Source organism: Mustela nivalis, assembly GCF_964662115.1.
Source record: "Mustela nivalis genome assembly, chromosome: 11".
Classification (NCBI taxonomy): Eukaryota; Metazoa; Chordata; class Mammalia; order Carnivora; family Mustelidae; genus Mustela; species Mustela nivalis.
In genome coordinates, this window is record NC_139030.1 from 84,461,208 (window position 1) to 84,479,846 (window position 18,639).

Genomic DNA, 18,639 nt, shown 5'->3' on the forward strand with positions numbered 1-18,639 from the left:
AAATGCATTTGATATTGCTATTAGGAGATATTTAAATCACATTTTAAAAGCCTCAACATTTTCAAGAAATTCTAGGTTACTTTACAGCAACAATGCAGAGATAATTATGAAGTCCCAGCAATGACACCTGATAACACTTTTAGTTTTAGACAACTCAAATATGGTAAAGCTTGCTTCAAAAATATGGGTAACTTAAAGAGTCTAGAGCCAAAATAGTAATATATCTTTGTAGTCCTTAAGTATCCTGAGAGTAAAGCAGATTTAGAAAGATTCTGGCTGAGCAAATAAGTCATTTTGGAAAAAAAATTATAAAATATTGGTTTTATGTTTTTCATTAGTATTGTACTTCTGAAAATACTCTTTCGCCGCTCACATTTTATCATAATATTTTTCTCTTGTTTATTCTGCTGATACTGATTATCTTGATTTATGAACACAGCTAGAGAAGTTGGACAAGCCAAATACCTTTCCATATTAAAGACACTAAATGTGTAAAACCACTGGGTGAGGAAAACAGATTTTTTTCAACCAAAGCACTGATTATAGTTTTGGTTACATGAAAGGTAAGGAGTATATGACTTCCCAGTTATCCTCTGCTGATGAGATATAATCAACATTGTTTTTGTTTTGTTTTGTTTGTTTCCAGCAGAGCACTTATAAATGGCCACCCTATTTAAAGTAAGTTATTATAAAATGAGAAATATTTATAGAACATTCCATTAGGAGGAAAAAATTATACCCATAACATTAAAGTTTGTTTTTCCTTACATTGCATCGGCCTATCTCAAGCCCAATCTCTTCCTTATGTTTTTCAGATACGGTGTGCACGTCACACATGGGTCTCCACATAATGCTCCCACTAATTCCATTTGTCAATGAAATAGAAAGTAGTCATCCAAATATACTATCACTTGCTATTCACTACTTTAACTGAATCTTCAGGCTCAAATTTAGAAAAGCCTATTTTATTTATATGAGTGCTCCTTCTTGGAAATTTCATTCCAAGGAAGAGATACATCTTATTTTTAATTTGAAGACATGTAAAATGATTCAATATTAATCACTAACATTGAAGTGATCACTATATGCCAAACACACTGCATTTGTTGTACCTACGAGACTTTATTGTAGCCCCATTTTACAGCTGAGAATCTGAGTGTAAACATTAAGAATGCTTTGGCTAAAAATACGTGAAAACTTGACTAATCTGGCTGACCAAATATATTTGATTTTTCTTCACAAAAATAGCAGTGAGACTATAACGTAGTCTAGAGCTGGAGCGCTGGCTCGATAGTGTCCTACGGAACCTGGTATCTTTCCATCGCAGCATCCTCAGCGTGTTGGAATATCGCTGCAGACTTGTTTACGTGATGGCAGTTGTAGGACTTGGCATCAGGGTTTCTGTTTGTATCAGTCAAGGCTGTTCAGGGAAACAGAAGACTGTAGGTATTTTAAACTGCGAAGGGGTTTCAGTGAAGGGAATTAAGCATTTACGGAGTTGTCGGGAAGACTGTCAGGAAGCGTGGAGGTCTGCGTGGTTCACTGCTGGGTCTGAGTTGGCAGCCAGCTGAGGGGTTAGGAAGCTGTAGGAACCCAGGGAGTAACTGATCATGATTGCAAGGCTCAGCATCAAAGCAGGTGATTTGAGTGAAAACAACCAAAAGTCTGTGTTCTGCCAGAGTCCGTGAATCTGCTTGCTGCTATCAAAGGACTGATAAAATGGCTTCTGTTTCTCTTCTGCTTTCCAAATCTCCTGTGAGTACTGACTCCACACAACAATTCTGATGTCGGGAATTCTGAGCCGTAGATCCCAGGCCTCCAGGCACTGCAGTGTAGGAAGGGCATGGAAGGAAGAAAGGGTATTGAGGAGCCCATCCAGGCCAAGGCTCTGAGGAGCATGAAGGGCAAAGAGAAACCACCAAGACCTCTATCCCTTTAATCAGCAAAGCAAAAGCTTCTGCTTATATTGAATTTTTCAGGACTGGGTCATCTTATGCCCTTTGGCTGCAAGGGAAGCTGGGAGAAAATGCATTTCGCTTTTCTCACTCTGTGGTAGAAGCAAGAAAGAACCTCATGAACAACATTCCAAGATAGACGGTAGATTGATATGATATAAATGTGATTTTTCAATCAGAAAAGGAAGCAAAAAAATATATATATAGATAATATAAATGTCAGAAGAGGAGGTCCACTATGATAGACACAGTAGCATGTGAAGGAAATCCTTGATATCATAAATAATCAGAAAATTGTGAATATAAACTCCGATACGTTGTAATGAGTATATAAACTGGCATAGCTATTTTAGGTGACAATCTCACAGGACTTAGTTAAATTAAGTATAGATTTCCCTTTTGACCCAGAAATTCTGCTCCCAGGTATACATTCCAAGGAAATTATCAAGCAGGTTGACAAGTGAACAGGTATAAATATGGTCATTACAACTCTATTAATAATAGAGGACACTCGGGGCACATGGATGGCTCAGTCAGTTAAACCTCTGCCTTCAGCTCAGGTCAGGAACCCAAGGTCCTGGGATCAAGCCCCATGTCGGGCTCTCTGCCTCTCATCTCTCAGCTTGTGCACTCTCTCTCTCTCTCAAATAGATAAATAAAATCTTTTAAAAATAATAATAATAGAGGATACTGGAGGCCTCCAATGCGGTGGAGGGACAAAAGAGCAGACTAGGAAGCAGTTAGCAGTAACAAGGATCAGTCCGTGAAATTCAGCATAAAGTGAAAAAGCTGTGACACAGAATTTCTGTGAAACAGAACAAGATACATAATCCAATGCCACTTGTAAAAATTAAAATAACAAAGTACATATTTGATGATAACATATTAAGATGAGTGTCTATGGTGAGAAAAATGAGAAAGGAAGTGAGATGATAAATGAATGAATGAATGAATGAATGAATGAAAGAATTAAAGGAAAAGGTCTTGCTTAGACCAAAGATAATAAGGTGCCATGAACTGAAGGCAATATGACTGATTTAACCCTGGGAAAATAAGACTAATGAAAAAGACCAAAAAGTAAACTCATTTAGAAAAATACAGTGTGTGTGTATTTGGGTGTGTGTGTGTGTGTGTATATGTGTTACAAATTCTCTCATAGCAATGTGTCACCAAAGGGTTCTAAAGCTGCATAGGTTCTGAAGGTTTATCTGTAAACAAACGTACCTTGGTTAATAGAACTCCTTTCAAAGATGAGCCCATTCCCAATGGCATTCCAGTAAACATGGGAAATCAGTTGTAATCCACCATGGAGTAGCTCCAAGGTCTGTTGGAGATAGATTAACACAATGAAAGGCCAGTGGACCAGGAGCCAGAAGACACAAACACTCTGTGGGCAACATTCTCCTTTTTATTGGAAATAATTAAGTGGTTTTTTCTCTCTCACTGTCTCTCGCTCTCTCTCTCTTTTTAAGTGGTTCTTCTTATAAGGTTACAAGTGGAGTATTCAAAACTCTAAGGATCAGACATCAATCACAAGGAATTTTTTTACAAAGCTTTTTTTTAAAAAAATTCTATTTCTTTTTGGTGTTCCAGAATTCATTGTTTATGCACCACACCCAGTGCTCCATGCAATGTGTACCCTCCTTGATACCCACCACCAGCTTTTTTAATACTTTGAGAGGAGTTCAGGGCACGTGGGTGGCTCAGTTGGTTAAGTGTCTGACTCTTGATTTTGGTTCAGGTTATGATCTCTCAGGATTGTGAGATCAAGCCCGGCATCGGGTTCTGCACTGCTTAAGATTTTCTTTCTCCCTTTACCCTTCCCTTTCTAAAAAGAAAAAAAAGAAAAAATTCTGAAGATGTATTTAGAAATAATGAGATATTATCTACATAGTTTTCCCAGCTCTCTGTCTGTGATGATTCTTTTTGTTTCAAAAGACTAGACAGTGAAGTTCTCCCTTGCCCTCAATTAGCAGGGAAAGAAAGAGAAACTTGTCCAGTTCTGTGGACCAGCCTGTTCACCACTTTTCCTGGGGGTCAGTGTAAATGGACTCCCTCTTTTATTCCAGAGGCGATTGACACTGATGACGTCCAAGAATAATTTTTTTTTTCTCAGTTTGTATCTTGAAAGGTAGGTGTCCTGTCTTCTCAAACAGAAATATTCAATGAAACCAGCATGCATAATTTATCATGACATCGGACAAGATAGAAACATTCTGCTGAACATCCCCTGCCTTTATCGCCCCTGACTTCTTGATACTTCCAGGGTATCCCTGGAGAATCAGAGGTCAATCCCAGTGATGTATTTTCCTGGTTGCAATTTATCAAGCTCATCTTTTTCCCAGATGATGGAATGATTGCCACATGACAAAGAGAGAGCAGGAGCAAGATTTCCAAGGATTTCCTAACAAATCCTTAAAACCCAGGCCTTGTGCAGGTTTGGACAAGCCACTTAACATCCTTAAATGTCCGTCCACTCAAAAAAAAAAAAAAAAATGTTGAACTATTTCTAAGCCAAAAGAACCACTGTTAGTCTTAACCAAGGCACTTAGGAGGGACAGTCCAGCAGACGACAGCATTTGTGATTCCTGGAGCACTCGTGTCTGAGCCACATCCAGCCTTTGCTTTCCCAAGTCAGACTAGTGTGAAAAATCTATTTCCTTGGAAAAAGAGGATTATAACATATGTATTTTCCAGCTTCCTTTTGAATAGAGAAAGCCACAACCGGTCTCATCTTCGTATCACACTGAAGCCATGTTATAGGTTAATATTATATACACAAATGAAGCCACATAGGCTTTCTCATCTTCTGTACCTTAAAATTAATCTAAAATTGCACCTCAGTCTTACGTCCTTTTCTTTATTAAATATACCTGTCGGTATGACTAAGAAGTTGTATACACTCACAGAAATCAAAAGATATGTTGTATTTTGGGACTACTGGGCGGCTCAGTCTGCAAAGCATCTGCTTTCAGCTCAGGTCATGATCTGAGGGTCCTGGGATCAAGTCCCATGCTGGGCTCCCTGCTCAGCAGGGAGTCTGCTTCTGCCTCTCCCTCGACCCCTCAGACCCACTCATGCTCTCTCTCTCTCTTTCTGTCTCTCTCAATCTCTCTCTAATAAGCAAGTAAATTTTTTAGAAAGATATGCTGTATTTTATGACCAGTTTCAGAGTAATTGAGAGTAATTTTGACTTTTCGTGATATTTGCCCTGTGTACTGCAATCAGAACCTAACTCTTAAAAGAAGTCAACTTCACTAACCCTTCAGTAGTCATGAGAGTGGACTCTGAGTCTGATGGCCTGGGTTAGAATTGTCATTCCACACACCCTGTGTACTCTAAGGCAAATTATTTAATCCCTCGGAGCCTCAGCCCATCATATGAACACAGTGCCTGGCAACTTTCAAACACTCAGTAAATAGTAGTTGCTGCCATTACTACTGCTACTACTACTATCATGACTGTCCTTTTGTTACTGCCCGCTAATACCTAGCAATACTGAAATCACTCCAAACATACTCTCGGAATCTCTAATCGTGTCTCCCCAGAAGCGTGTTGCTTTTCCGTTCCAGTTTGTCATCAGTAGCTCTTTTTCCAAGTTCGATCAGTATGAGAAATTTTAAAATCAAAAGAATTGTTCTCTAAATACTCTGGCCTGTGCATTGAATTGGAAGACATTGCTGTCACTTCAGAAGGGAATAACAAAGAGTAGGAGCCTCCCATGTCCTCATTTTCACTTTGATGTGCCACAAATAAAAAATGAGCTGACGCTCTTAAAATATGAAGACACCATATTGTTGTCACTCTGCATCCTGGCACATCTGATCCCCCTCATGCTGCTCGGGCTGTGGAAGCCTTTGAAGTTAGAAAATACCGTTGCCTGATCTCCCAGCACTGATAATTAAGACATAGTGTGGCAAATCAAAAGAGACATGCCACCTAGTATCTACATCCCCTTCCCAAGGGGGAGAGGGAGGGGAAAAGAAGAAGAAGAAGGAGGGAAGCTGGCTTAGAGTTGTGATTCATAAATCAATTGGTTCTGCCTTTCGGTAGGAAAGACCAGCAACTTCTATATTACAACTCAATCCCATCTTGCATCCCCAAATCAATTTTTCTTTCCTTTTTTCCCCATGGTTTATGATCTTTGAGTTTCTTTTTCTTAAGACCAATTTTTCTTCGAAGAAGGGAGAGGAACGCCATCTCTTAAAAAAAAAAAAAGTCTTATCATTTGTCTTCCCATGGGGGAAAATGGATGCATTTTTATGTCGTTCTTCTTTGTCATAAGCAATTGCTGTTGTGTCATAAATTTAAAACAGGTTGTGCTTCTGAAGCCCCGTTCAAATCTGAGCAGGGGACATGTGGGATATAAAGGTTTATTAGTATAAATGGATAAATAATGAATGTTGAGTCCCGGGAACCTTGTGTTCCAGCTAGTTGGCTCCAATAACATGTCATAATATATTAAAAAAAATTCAACTAGGCAATATCTTCACAAAGATAAATTGATCTAAACTCTAATTGGAAAGGCATAGAAAGCATATTGCCATGTTCATTTCTTTACAATAAATAATTTGGGTCTACAAATTCAACTGTGATTTATTTGTAAGTATATCATAATCATCAAAATGGGTGACAGACTTTTTTGAAAATTCACTGTTGAATATATTCAGAATTAAAACCTGTTAACTCCACGGAAGATCTGCCTGAACATTATCTTAAGTGTTATTTCCCTGTTGTTCTCCTTCTGGTCTCTGACCTTTCTCTTTCTACCGCAATGTCATTTAAATGGAAAGATTCACCACAAATTGCACAGTGCTACAAAAAAGACTCAGAGTGATCTTTAAAGTCAAAGGAAAATCTAACTTGACAAATAAAATTAAATCCTGCCTCCCATTTTCCAAAGAAATTTTTCAAGAATGTCAAAGTAACTGTTTTCAAATCTCAGATTATATAGATCATGAAACTATTGACTCATTGTTAAAATCATAAAAAGAAATAAATTTAGGGGTGCCTGGATGGCTCAGTGGGTTTAGCCTCTGCCTTCCGCTCGGGTCATGATCCCAGGGTCCTGGGATCAAGCCCCGCATTGGGCTCTCTGATTGGCGGGAGGCCTGCTTCCTACTGCCCTCTGCTTTGCCTCTCTGCCTACTGGAGATTTCTGTCTGTCAAATAAATAAATAAATAAAATCTTAAAAAAAAAGAAAGAAATTTTAAAAATAAGTATTAGGTATTCATCGGGTAATATTAAAAATGATCTAATCATTTTCCTAATTTCTTTGTGCAAGGTCTAGGATTAGCAAAAAGGAAAGAACTCCTACAACCCAAAATGTGAAATCCTTTAGAGTCCCAAGATGCTATTTTGAGCAAGGAGGAAGAAGAATGGGTGGATAGGACCAGAGGGAGAAAAGGGAAGCAATGTAGGAATTAATAAACTCTCAGGAGTCAGCATGTAGGAAGACAAAAGCAGTGAGGTAACATGTGGTCTGACCAGTTTGTGTGTCATGTAATACTTGACTGTGTTTAGTCATAAAAGGGAGATGATTGAAGAACCCCAGACTTTAAATGGATTCCAGATCTTCATTCATGTTAGTAAAGGTGGGAATGTCAGAGACATTCTAGGCTCTAGGGACACCTTAACCTGGAGAGGTCAGACGTTCATAGTGGGCATGGACCTCCTACAACATGGAGGTTGCTAGAGTGACTTAAAGACCAGGCCATGTGTGGAAGCTACATTTATCGTCACTGCTGCCACTGTTTTTCACTTAAGGTTGGTACAGTCTCTTACAGCTTATCCTTTATAAATACACGTGGGTGTGTGATTATAATCTCCTTAGATCTTCCTAGAAGTCTTCAAGGATGGTGTCATTAATTATCAACCCCGTTAGAAGTGATGTGAGGACCTGAGTGTTTAAGGATATGCCAAAGATGACACAAACCCCAGGGGCAGACCTTGGAATAGATCCCAGTCCTCTGGTGTCCATTTCCATCTTGTCAGACCAATTGCATGCTCTTTGAAAAAACACCACTCATGAGAGAAGCCATGAGAGAAGAAACACTTGGGTGGACAGAAGGAAGCTAGAGAAATTAGGAAAAGGAAATGATAGAACTTCTTCAACAATCTTAGAGCCTTCGGGCTGGGCTAGGCAGTTTTCAGCTTATTTTACACTCTGACGCACTGGTGCTCATAACAACCACGTAATATAGGTGGTACTAATAATTGTGTTTTAAAGATGTAAAAACTGAGGCTCAAACAGATTAAATAACCTGCCTCGGGAAAGGATTAAATGAAGTAATATAAGTATTTTTGGTATAGCCCTTGGAAAAATGGTGTTTAAAAGAACATAAGAACAGTCAACTGCGTGGAGAAGATAGTTGTCAGATTTCTCTGATTTAACCAAAGAACATGTATTATGGTGCCACATGATGGGCTAAAAGTTGAACACAGTACAATGAGGGATGCTAAAAAACACCTGTCACTTGAGAGGTTTCCTAGCTGGGTTAGCCTCCCCCTGTGCTTTTTTTCTACACTGATTTTGGCCTTCTGTTGAGTGTGGCACTGTCCGTACCAAAATCAGATGGCCTCCGCACAATTTTTCCTTTTAATTCCCAGCTCCTCCTTACTTTAATCCAAATCTAGAACTAGTTTTCCCAGGGCTCTGGGATAACTTCAGAGTTCAAACTTTAACCAAGTCACCGGCCTCTGAAAACACAAAGATGAAGAGACTACATATAGCCTCTTGCCTTAAGGAGCAGAACCCCTAGAAAATGATGACAGACTTATAAACCAGTTATCACCACGGACACAAGGGCAAAAAATGAAAGCCTGCCCAAGGAGCAGAAGGAGCACATCAGAGGAATGTTACTTTTGTCTTGGGCAGATTTCCCCAAGGAGGTGAACAGAGAACTTGGAAGGGAAAGGAGATGGCTGTGGAGCTGAGTGTCTTGCAGAGTGTGGTGTGATTAGTGAAACATGCATGGCTTGTTATTGTTCGAAAATAAGTTTGAGTGGGAGGCATGAAAAAACAGGAAGACTGAAGGGGGTGGGAGGAGGCTGAGCAGGTGTCTGTCATGAAGGCTGTGTGTACCATGTGAAGCCTCAGAGGAAAAGATAAATCATTAAGGAGATCAGATCTGTAGTTTAGAATATAACTCTCATAAAAGCATAATTTAAAAGTCCGAGGAAGAACACATGAGATGTAGGAGTCTGCTTCCAGGTGAGAAATATCCACAGTCTGATCTAAGATAGTGTTAGTAGGGGATAGGGAAAATAGAAGATAGGTTTGCAACTGATACAGGAAGACAAATTAAAAGGAATAAGGGAGAAATGAAGATTCCTGGCATGAAATTTGGTTAGTGGGGCCACTGAAGCAGATGGCAGATATAGGCGGGAGAAGAGGTTTAGGATGAAGGGGACGTGACAGTAAGACTTTTGGCCAGGCTGTTTCCAGTGCCTGTGGGGCATCCAAGGAGAGATAGCTAATGGATGGTGGAAAATACAAGCACATAATAGGCATTCAAAATAAGTTTCTCTTTACACATTATGCCCCCTGAGATGACAGTTGTTTTGGATGTATTCATCCTACTGAAATATACCAGACTCTGGAGATTCTTTTCCATGTATATCACCGCTCATTCTACCACATCCCTTCTGGATGAATTTAGCTTCTGAATGAATAAAGCCAATGGCAAGATTTCAGAAGACGGAAGCAAAGAGAAGTTGGATGAAGCGTTTTGTTGCTCACTCCCTGCAGTGTTATTATAGGCTGGTATCCTTAACCCAATGTCACAGTTCCTGGTAGGTGACTCCTCCCCAACCTCATTCCCTCTCTCTTTTCCTGTCTCTATCTCTGTCTCTCTCAATCTCTCTTGTTTCCTTAGACCTAGTTGTGGTAACCTCATTTTTACCCTTTCGGTAAGATGACTACTTCCCTGGGCCTTCTCTAAACCATCATCACACCATTATAAACATACCCTTAATCAAACTCTTTTCAAAGACATCACTTGGAGGCACTACCTTTTTCTTGCCAAACTGACAGATAAACTTGGCTTTAAGGTATCATGCCCTCCTGGTTTCCCTCTGACATCACTATCCACTTCATCTCACTGTCCTTCATTGGTTTCATCCAACATTTGGGTTCACAACATTTAAATTTTAGAGTGCCCCGGGACTCACTTCTCAGGCTTATTCTTTTTTCTGTGCATCCTCCATGCCGAGATGATCTCATTCAGATGTTAAATATCATCTATGTGGTAACCATCAAATATGTTTCCAGCCCTAACTTTTCCCATTAAATTCCAAACTCAACAATCCACTTGCAAGTCTAATAGGCAAATCAAACTTAATTTGTCCAAATCATATCCTCCCTTTCCCACCCCCCACCAAACCCCTTCTACTGTGGTCATTCTCATCTCCACAGTGGCACCATCACTGATACAATTACTGAAGACCAAATCCTAGGAGTCTCCTTGGACTCCTGTTTGCTGTCTACCCTATAAACAATCCAATAGCAAGTACCATCCACTCCCCCTTCTTAGGTTATACCCTGAAACCAGCCGTTGCTCACTCCTGCAGCACTAGTGTCCTAGCCAATGCCACCTTTGTCCCTCCCCTAACTACCTACTGATCTCCTGTCTGGCATCTCTGCCTCCATTTTCACTGCTATGGAGGCCAGAGTGGATCTACTTAATGAGGAAATCAGAGCACCATCACTCATCCACATACTTTCAAAGACTTCCTTTTACAAATCAGATGAAACCCAGACATTTTCCTGTGACTCCAGAGCTCTCTGTCTTCTGACCTTTGTTTTGCTCTCCAAAGACCTATTCTTGGTCAGCCGCTCTGACCATCTTACTACCTAATGCAGTAGCCACTAGACAGGTGCCAACTGAGCACCTGAAATGGGCTAGGGAGACTGAATCTGCTTTATTTAGTTTTCCTTAGCTTAAATTTAAACTTAAAATTAAAAACAAGTACAAATGTAATTATAAGAAAAACACTTCGTGCTATCCAAACGCACTTAAGTGCGTTTGGATAGCATGGATACATGAACCTACGTTATCAATTATGCATTTTCTGAAATCAGAACGCAGATACATTATTTCCAATAAAAATTTAGCCTCTGAGTTGAGACACGCTTTAAGTAGAAAATACCCACCAGATTTTGAAAAAATTAGATGAAGAATGCAAACTGTTACATTCATAATTTTTTCCATTAATTACACGTTTAAATATAAAATCTATAATTAAAACCAACTTCGTTTCGCTTTTACTTTTTGATTTTATGTTTATTTTTTATCGAGGTTATTAGAACATTTTGAATTTCATATGTGGCTCTCATTGTGTTTCTATGGGCAGCACTGTGCTAAGATACCAAACTCGGCTCTGCCTCCAGGGTCTTTATATTTGGCATCCCCTCTATCTAGAAATGCTCTTCCCAACTCCCAACACTGCATGGCCCATCCTCATTTGCCATTTTTCTTCATATCTCTGCTCAAATATCAGCTGCTCCAACACCCTTTTTTCTGATCATACTAGCTAAAATAGCCTTCATACCATCTCTAGTACCCTGCTTTCCTTTGTCTGCAGAGCGCTCACACTACTTCTATCTGCTCATCCTGAGTTCCGTACTAGAAAGGAAGCCTCATAAGGACAGATACTTCTTTCTTCTTTAGTGTCGAGTCCCAGAACCTAGAAAAAAAAGTATACATGGGCACTCAATTTTGATGAAGAAGGAACGAATGAATGAATGAAGCCATTGACACAACTGTGGCATAGCATGAACAATTTCTTGGTATATACTCTATAATTCTTACCTAAATTTAGCCTTGTAACATCTTCACTGTGCTGGAATTCAAGTGAGCATGAAATATTTATCTCATGAGAATTTAAGACCCCAAGATGCTGATATAAACAGGACAATTGCTCAGGGCCAGCAACAGAAGACCTTGGGTAATGGCAGAGTAGGTGTGAGTGACACAGGCCACTCTCTACACATCCCTTTTACAGATACAACTAAGAGCCACAATCTGGTACCTAATACCAATGAATCATTCATATTTAAGAATGCTATTTTTTCATTTATTCTCTTTCAAGACAGAGATTTCAAAGGTGTATGAAAGTTTTCAAAAGGGAAAATAATACGTGAAAGATATTAACTTGAAGCCTTCTAAAATGTCTTTTCTTGAGATGCCTTAAAAGTATACTTGAACTGTTTTACAAACAGCCATGATTCCAAGCACACATTACTGCTTCAGTTTTCAAGAGTCAGGAGCACGTAATTCTGAGAAGGAAAGAAATTAGAGTAACGTAAATATACTCTAGGCTATCTCCAATATAAAATATATAGAAGGCTTATCATTTGCAGGCTGCACTGTGAATTTTTTACTTAGATTTTCAACATAAGTATCACTTCAGGTACTAAGACAACCCTCTTTCTCCAAATGTGAAGCTATATATATTTTTAGCATGGAAGCCAGGAAATTTACAATTTTCCTCTCAAATAGCATCAGTTTGCACATTGTAAACAATAAAGACTGAGCTAACGATAGTATTCTCATAAATGTCAAAAAACATGCTTTCACTCATAGTTTAGCAATTTCAGTTGAAGGTAAGGTGAATGCATCAATGGAGAGAAGCGGAAATAAGATGCATTTTTATCTTGCCTTCCAGAAGGTGCATAACTTTCTGTAATTGCAACATTATCATCATTGATAACTACTAAGATTTTTTTGAGATTTTTTTTTTTTAATTTTATTTATTCGACAGAGAGAGATCACAAGTAGGCAGAGAGGCAGGCAGAGAGAGAGGAGGAAGCAGGCTCCCCGCCGAGCAGAGAGCCCGATGTGGGGCTCGATCCCAAGACCCCGGGATCATGACCCGAGCCGAAAGCAGAGGCTTTAACCCACTGAGCCACCCAGGCGCCCCGAGATTTTATTTTTAAGTAATCTCCTCACCCAATGTAGAACTCAAACTTACAATGCCAAGATCAAGACTTGCACATTCTACCAAATGAGCCAGCCGGGTACCCTGATTATTAAACATTTTAGGCAGACCCAGGCAATGAATCTTCAGTGACAGGAGGGAAAGGGACAGGATGGGGGATGGGTTGGAAGGTATTTCTCTAGAAGGTCACAAAGTGAGAATGTGCATGAGGACAGCTTCCAGCCTAGCTGATGGCTGGAATCTAAAACCATTTCTGAATGCCGATTGCCTTCCTCATTGTGGACATGTGGGTATTGAGCTTGTGAGAGCGTGACGGGGGTAGGATCACCTCAACCATCTTTGCTTGTCCCCATTCTGCCAGGCATAGTGCTGCTGGCTTATTTTCCTCATCTGCTTCCTAATCAGCTATGAGTTAACAAAATGGATTAAACTTGTATGTGACTAAGGATAAAATATACTTTATGTTGGGTTTGGGGGGATATTTTGTCTGTGTATTTCTGAACATTAGAGCCTCCTATTTGTGACCTCTGTCTGAAGACCTAAATCACATTCAGTCTCCCTATTATATTAGAGATAGAAGTGGTGGGTTTGATGAATTTTAGTGGGGGAGAGGTTAGAATTTTACCATATATCCTAGTTTTCGGGCCTGTGAGTTAGGAGACTCACAGAGGTACTTCTGGAAATCAGCTTGCCGAGGCTCTCCGTGGTGTTTAGCAATGATGGCATGGATTCTCAATTCAGATTATGTGGGGTACAGTCTGCGAGGCCATAGAACATCCCTGAATTTTCTTACACGCTCTTGAAAAAAATGGATATTCTAGAGGTCTGCTCTCAGTTGGTACAAATGGTCAGAAACATGAAGTAAATTCAGTCTTAAACCACTGGTACATGCATGAAATTGCAGGATTCTGGCATGCCTCAAATTACAATCCCTTCCAGACGGTCTTTCAAACCACTTACTTAGAAATGAAAAAGAAAAAAAAGAGAGAGAGAAAGAGAGAAAGAAAGTAAAGAAAAAAATATTCAAAAGTGTTTTTTGATCACTAAGTTTTATTTTTGTTTTTTCATTCTTTTCTACCTAGAAATTGCTTTAACCCATTTTCCATGATTACTCTATTCCTGTCCTATGAAATCTTAAGCCGGGATGTGCACCTTATCCAAGAACTGATATTACAGTGGGTAAATGTGACAACACTTTCCACAAGAGAATATGCATACCTGTTTCCTATGCCAGTGATTTATTTCAATTTTGATATCAAGTAGATTTTGCTTTACACCTCTGGCTGTCAAATGCATGTGCTGGTCTTCCTCTAAATTTAAAATCTAGTCAGGGAGATGGAGGAGATAACACCTCTTTTATTACGATTTGGGAAACAATAAAAATCATTTTGGATATTAAACTATCCCATAAAGCACTTGGGTATATTTCACTCTGTGCTTAGAAAACTGCACACAATATATTCAAAGAAACAGATGCCAGCCAAATACAGCAAAAACTATGATGCCTCCATATCACCAGCAGGTTTGCAGATACTCAATTGAATCAGCAAACTACAAATTAATAAGCACACAGAAAACTAATTGCCTGGAAAAGAATGTTCCACTTGCTTTGTCATTAGCTGCTTGAAATTCTCTACAAGAGCAGCTTATCTGAAATCTAAATTTTGGAATAGAGATCAGGCAGATACTGAAACAAAAGCCAAAGCTTATGTCTGTCTTCCTCTCATACACTTCAGTCAGGACAACCAGGACTCGGAGAAAACTCGCAGATGCAAAGTAGACGTATCAGTGGTTTGCAGTTCATCTTAGAGAGTTTGTCCATACACAGAGAAAGGCACAGTTCAAGACAGCTCAAACTTTCATTTGTGTGAAAATCACCTGGTATCTTGAGAAAATGCAGGTGCTGATTCAGCAGGTCTGGGACAGAGCCTGAGAAACTGCATTTTGAACCAGTTCCCAGGTGATGTCCAGGCTGCTGGTCTCAGGGTTACATACGTATTAAATAGTGGGAGCTCACCCAGCTAGTAATTTCTCTTAGAAATCAGAACACCTGTTGCCATTTTCACTCCCAGTTATTTACTGCGGGTTCTTAGGCAAGTCGTCTGACCTCTCAGTGCCTCTACTTCTCATCAGTCAAGAAGAGGAACTGAAGCTAAAGAGATTGCTTCAATACAAAATCTTGAAGAGATTAGAGATGTTCTGTGAACAGACTGGCTGAGCAAACATGGTCAGATGAGACCCACCCTTTGGACGAGGGAAGAAAGGAGTCTTAAAGGCTGAGAATCAGCCTTTTAGGCAGATCCTTAAAAAGAATGTGTAAGTAAAATACACTTTACTTATAAAAATAAAACATAATATATACATTATACAAATTGTATTGATTATTTATTATATAAAATATATTATATATCAATATAATATAAAGACATAATATAATATATATATAAATATAATATAAAAATACATATACAATTTCTTTTTAAAAAGCAAAATGCCACAAAAAGAATCAGTGGGAGGAAAGTCAGGCTGAGGACAATGAGGAAGTACTACATACTTCAATATGTGAAGACTGATGACCACAGCGATTTACAAAGGACAGATCCTTGGAGACAGGTGAGGGAAAAGATGATGCAATGCCTAGAGAAAAAAAGAAAAGATAAGGAAACTTTGGATGGAATACAACAAATGATTTATAGTAGGTAATAAAAGAAACAAATGAAATCACCTCTTTCCCCAAAATGTTGGATGGATTTTTTTTGTATTTTCTTTATAATTTTTTTTATTCTTTTATAAACATATAACGTATTATTAGCCCCAGGGGTGTTGGATGAATTTTTAGCACAACTTTTTCCTCAGCCTTTCGATATTTTTTAAGTACCTGGGACACACACGAGTAACACACCTTCCAGTGTATTGTTCCGCCATCTCTTGCCTCCAAAATGAAATGAAGCATGTTGCCAAGAATTTCCAAATGTGCTAAAGGTTCACATGGAGGCTCTCTGTATCCGGCCCCTCCAAGAAAAGCAGTTTGCCTCCTTGTGACAGGGAATGCCTCACAGAAAACTGAGGGACAGAAAGGAGGGAGGAAAAAAACAACACTTTTATTTTCTTTGTAAGTCACTAATTAATTGAACTACTGTATCAGCAAAGCTGGAAAATCCTGCCTGTCCAGACTGTCACTTATACCAGTAGCATTCTTGAACTTCTCCAAGGTTGGAACTACTGATGATTAACTTCTGGGAATACCCAGGGTAACTATTTCAGACCTGTGAACTATCACGCCTTCTCAATGTCAGCAGATACCCACATCAGGCAAATACCTTCTCAGAAGGCTGTAAGATTACATTTCACTTTTGGAGGTGACTGTTGTAGCTACCAAATGGTAATAACTCTCTCCAAACCTGCCCAGGGCCCTGACTGACTTTCTTCCTGATAAAAGCACTATCTGCCTAAGATTAACATTACCTGTGTATCAGCAGTTTCTGCGCCAGAGACTGTATCTGAAATCTAACTGCTGATTTCCACACATCTACAGACAGAAACAAAGGGTCACATTTCTAAAGGTCCCAACCCAGGGAGAGAGCCAGTTAGCAGATTTGCAACACAATCAGTGCGACAACAGGGCAGGAGAGATGTGGTATCACTCACAGATAAAGACAGCAGTCTGGGACCCTCTACATTTACCAAGACTCACTCAAGATTCCTCAGAAGGACTCCCAGGCTTTTATTTCTCTGACAACCAAACCCAAGAGGTTCGCCAAAATAGAATTCCAGTGTAGGGGGAAAGAAGCTAAAGAATTATGCATTAATAACACCTTTACCCACAGGCAGAACATATTTTCATCTGCACACATCACGAACCGGAGATCTTAGGTTATTAAAGGTGAAAGAGGCTAATAGTCTTTGGGATGGCTCTCTTGGGATGCCTATTTGCATAATGAAGCTAATACAGGGCAACCTAACTCAGCAGTTCTTTGGGATCAGGCACTTGTAGTCACTCACACTATTTTAAATTCACTAACTAAATTACTTTGCGGAAGAACCTTGGTAGCTAATCTGAAAACTATGTCTACAAATAATGCGTGACCATATCTACCAATGAAGAAGAAGCCTAATTGGTCAAGATGTATGGTTTAGTTAATCTGTCTTTTAGAAAATACCAAATGAATGCATACATAAAGATCACCATTAATAAAGATTTAAACACTGCTGAGGTCATCTGCATAATCTGAACTCAGAATTGAAGGCCCCTGTCCTGCTCTGGATTCCCCTCCCCCCCTCCCCCCACTGAGCCACCCAGGCGCCCCCTGCTCTGGATTCCCAAAGCCAGGACCCCTAGTTCTGGAAGCATTTCCTGCCTGGAGCTATCCTGTATCTGAGGAAAGAAAACTGAAACTTTTGGCCATGAACTTATTTTCATATTGAGTCATTGCACAGTCATTTTACTTAAAATTATGGAACCCAAACTGCAAGAAAAAATTTAGCACAAAGGATAAGTAGAAGTCAATTGATAACTAACTTGGTTTTAAAAGAGAGAAATGGGATTTATTTACCACAAAGGAATAATTTAATATTTTGCCATTAATTTATTTGTTCACTTTCCCTGGTGCTTTTACTGCAAATGGTCTTACTTTACCGTAAACAGTCACTCATGAGGAAGAGATAGAGCACAGAAGATCTTTAAGGCAGTGGAAATGTTCTGTATGATAGTGTAATGATACATGTCATCATAACCTCTGTACAAACCTGTAGAATGTACAACACCAAGGGTGAAACTTAGGGTAAACTACAGACTTTGGGTGATAATGATGTGTCTCTGTAGGTTCCTCAGTAGTAACAAATGTCCCACTCCAGCGGGGGCTGCAGATAAGGGGGGAGGCTGTGCATGTGGGAGGGGCAGGGGGCATATGGGGAATCTCTGCATCTCCTTCTCAGTTTAGCTGGAAACCTAACACTGCTGCTAGAGTCTACAAATAAACCCAAACCTTCATGAATAATAATAGTCATAATCATTAATATTGATTGGCTATTTGTTACTTGTCAGGCACTTTGCTAAGTGTTTTTTTTTTTTTTTTTTTTTTTTAGTTATTTATTTATGTTGACAGAGAGAGATTGAGGAGAGGCAAAGGGAAAAGGAGAGATAATCTTCTTTTTAATTTTTTTTATTTTTTGTTAACATTTAATGTATTAGTTGTTTCAGAGGTACAGGTCTGTGAATCATCAGTCTTATACACTTCACAGCACTCACCATAGCACATACTCTCCCCAATGACCATAACCCAGCCACGCTATCCCTCTCCCCTTCCTCCCCAGCAACCCTCAGTTTGTTTTCTGAGATTAAGAGTCTCTTATGGTTTGCTTCCCTTCCCAGTCCCATCTTGTTTCATCTTTCCCTCCCTTCCCTCTATGATCCCCTACCCTGCCTCTCAAATTCCTCATATAAGAGAGATCATATGATAATTATCTTTCTCTGATTGACTTATTTTGCTCAGCATAATACCCTCTAGTTCCCTCCATGTAGTTGCAAATGGCAAAATTGAATTTCTTTTGATGGCTGCATAATATTCCATTGTACATATATACCACATTTTCTTTATCCATTCAGCTGTTGATGGACATCTAGGTTCTTTCCATAGTTTGGCTATTGTGGACATTGCTTCTATAAACATTCAGGCGCACGTGCCCTTCCGGATCACTACATTTGTATCTTTAGGGTAAATATCCAGTAACGTGATTGCTGAG

At 39.4% G+C, this 18,639-nt stretch overlaps 1 long non-coding RNA gene across 2 annotated transcripts; it reads right to left on the bottom strand.

Annotated features, from left to right (window-relative positions):
* Nucleotides 1-677: 677 nt before the first annotated feature.
* On the bottom strand, nt 678-15,925 carry LOC309844459. Of its 2 annotated transcripts, none has more exons than XR_014300708.1 (4): nt 15,800-15,925; nt 15,452-15,534; nt 3,180-3,279; nt 678-1,825 (listed from the first exon to the last, which is right to left on the bottom strand). It is a non-coding gene; the product is annotated as an uncharacterized lncRNA (long non-coding RNA). The 2 variants fall into 2 exon arrangements; XR_014300709.1 differs by having other exon boundaries at nt 15,776-15,925.
* Nucleotides 15,926-18,639: the final 2,714 nt, after the last annotated feature.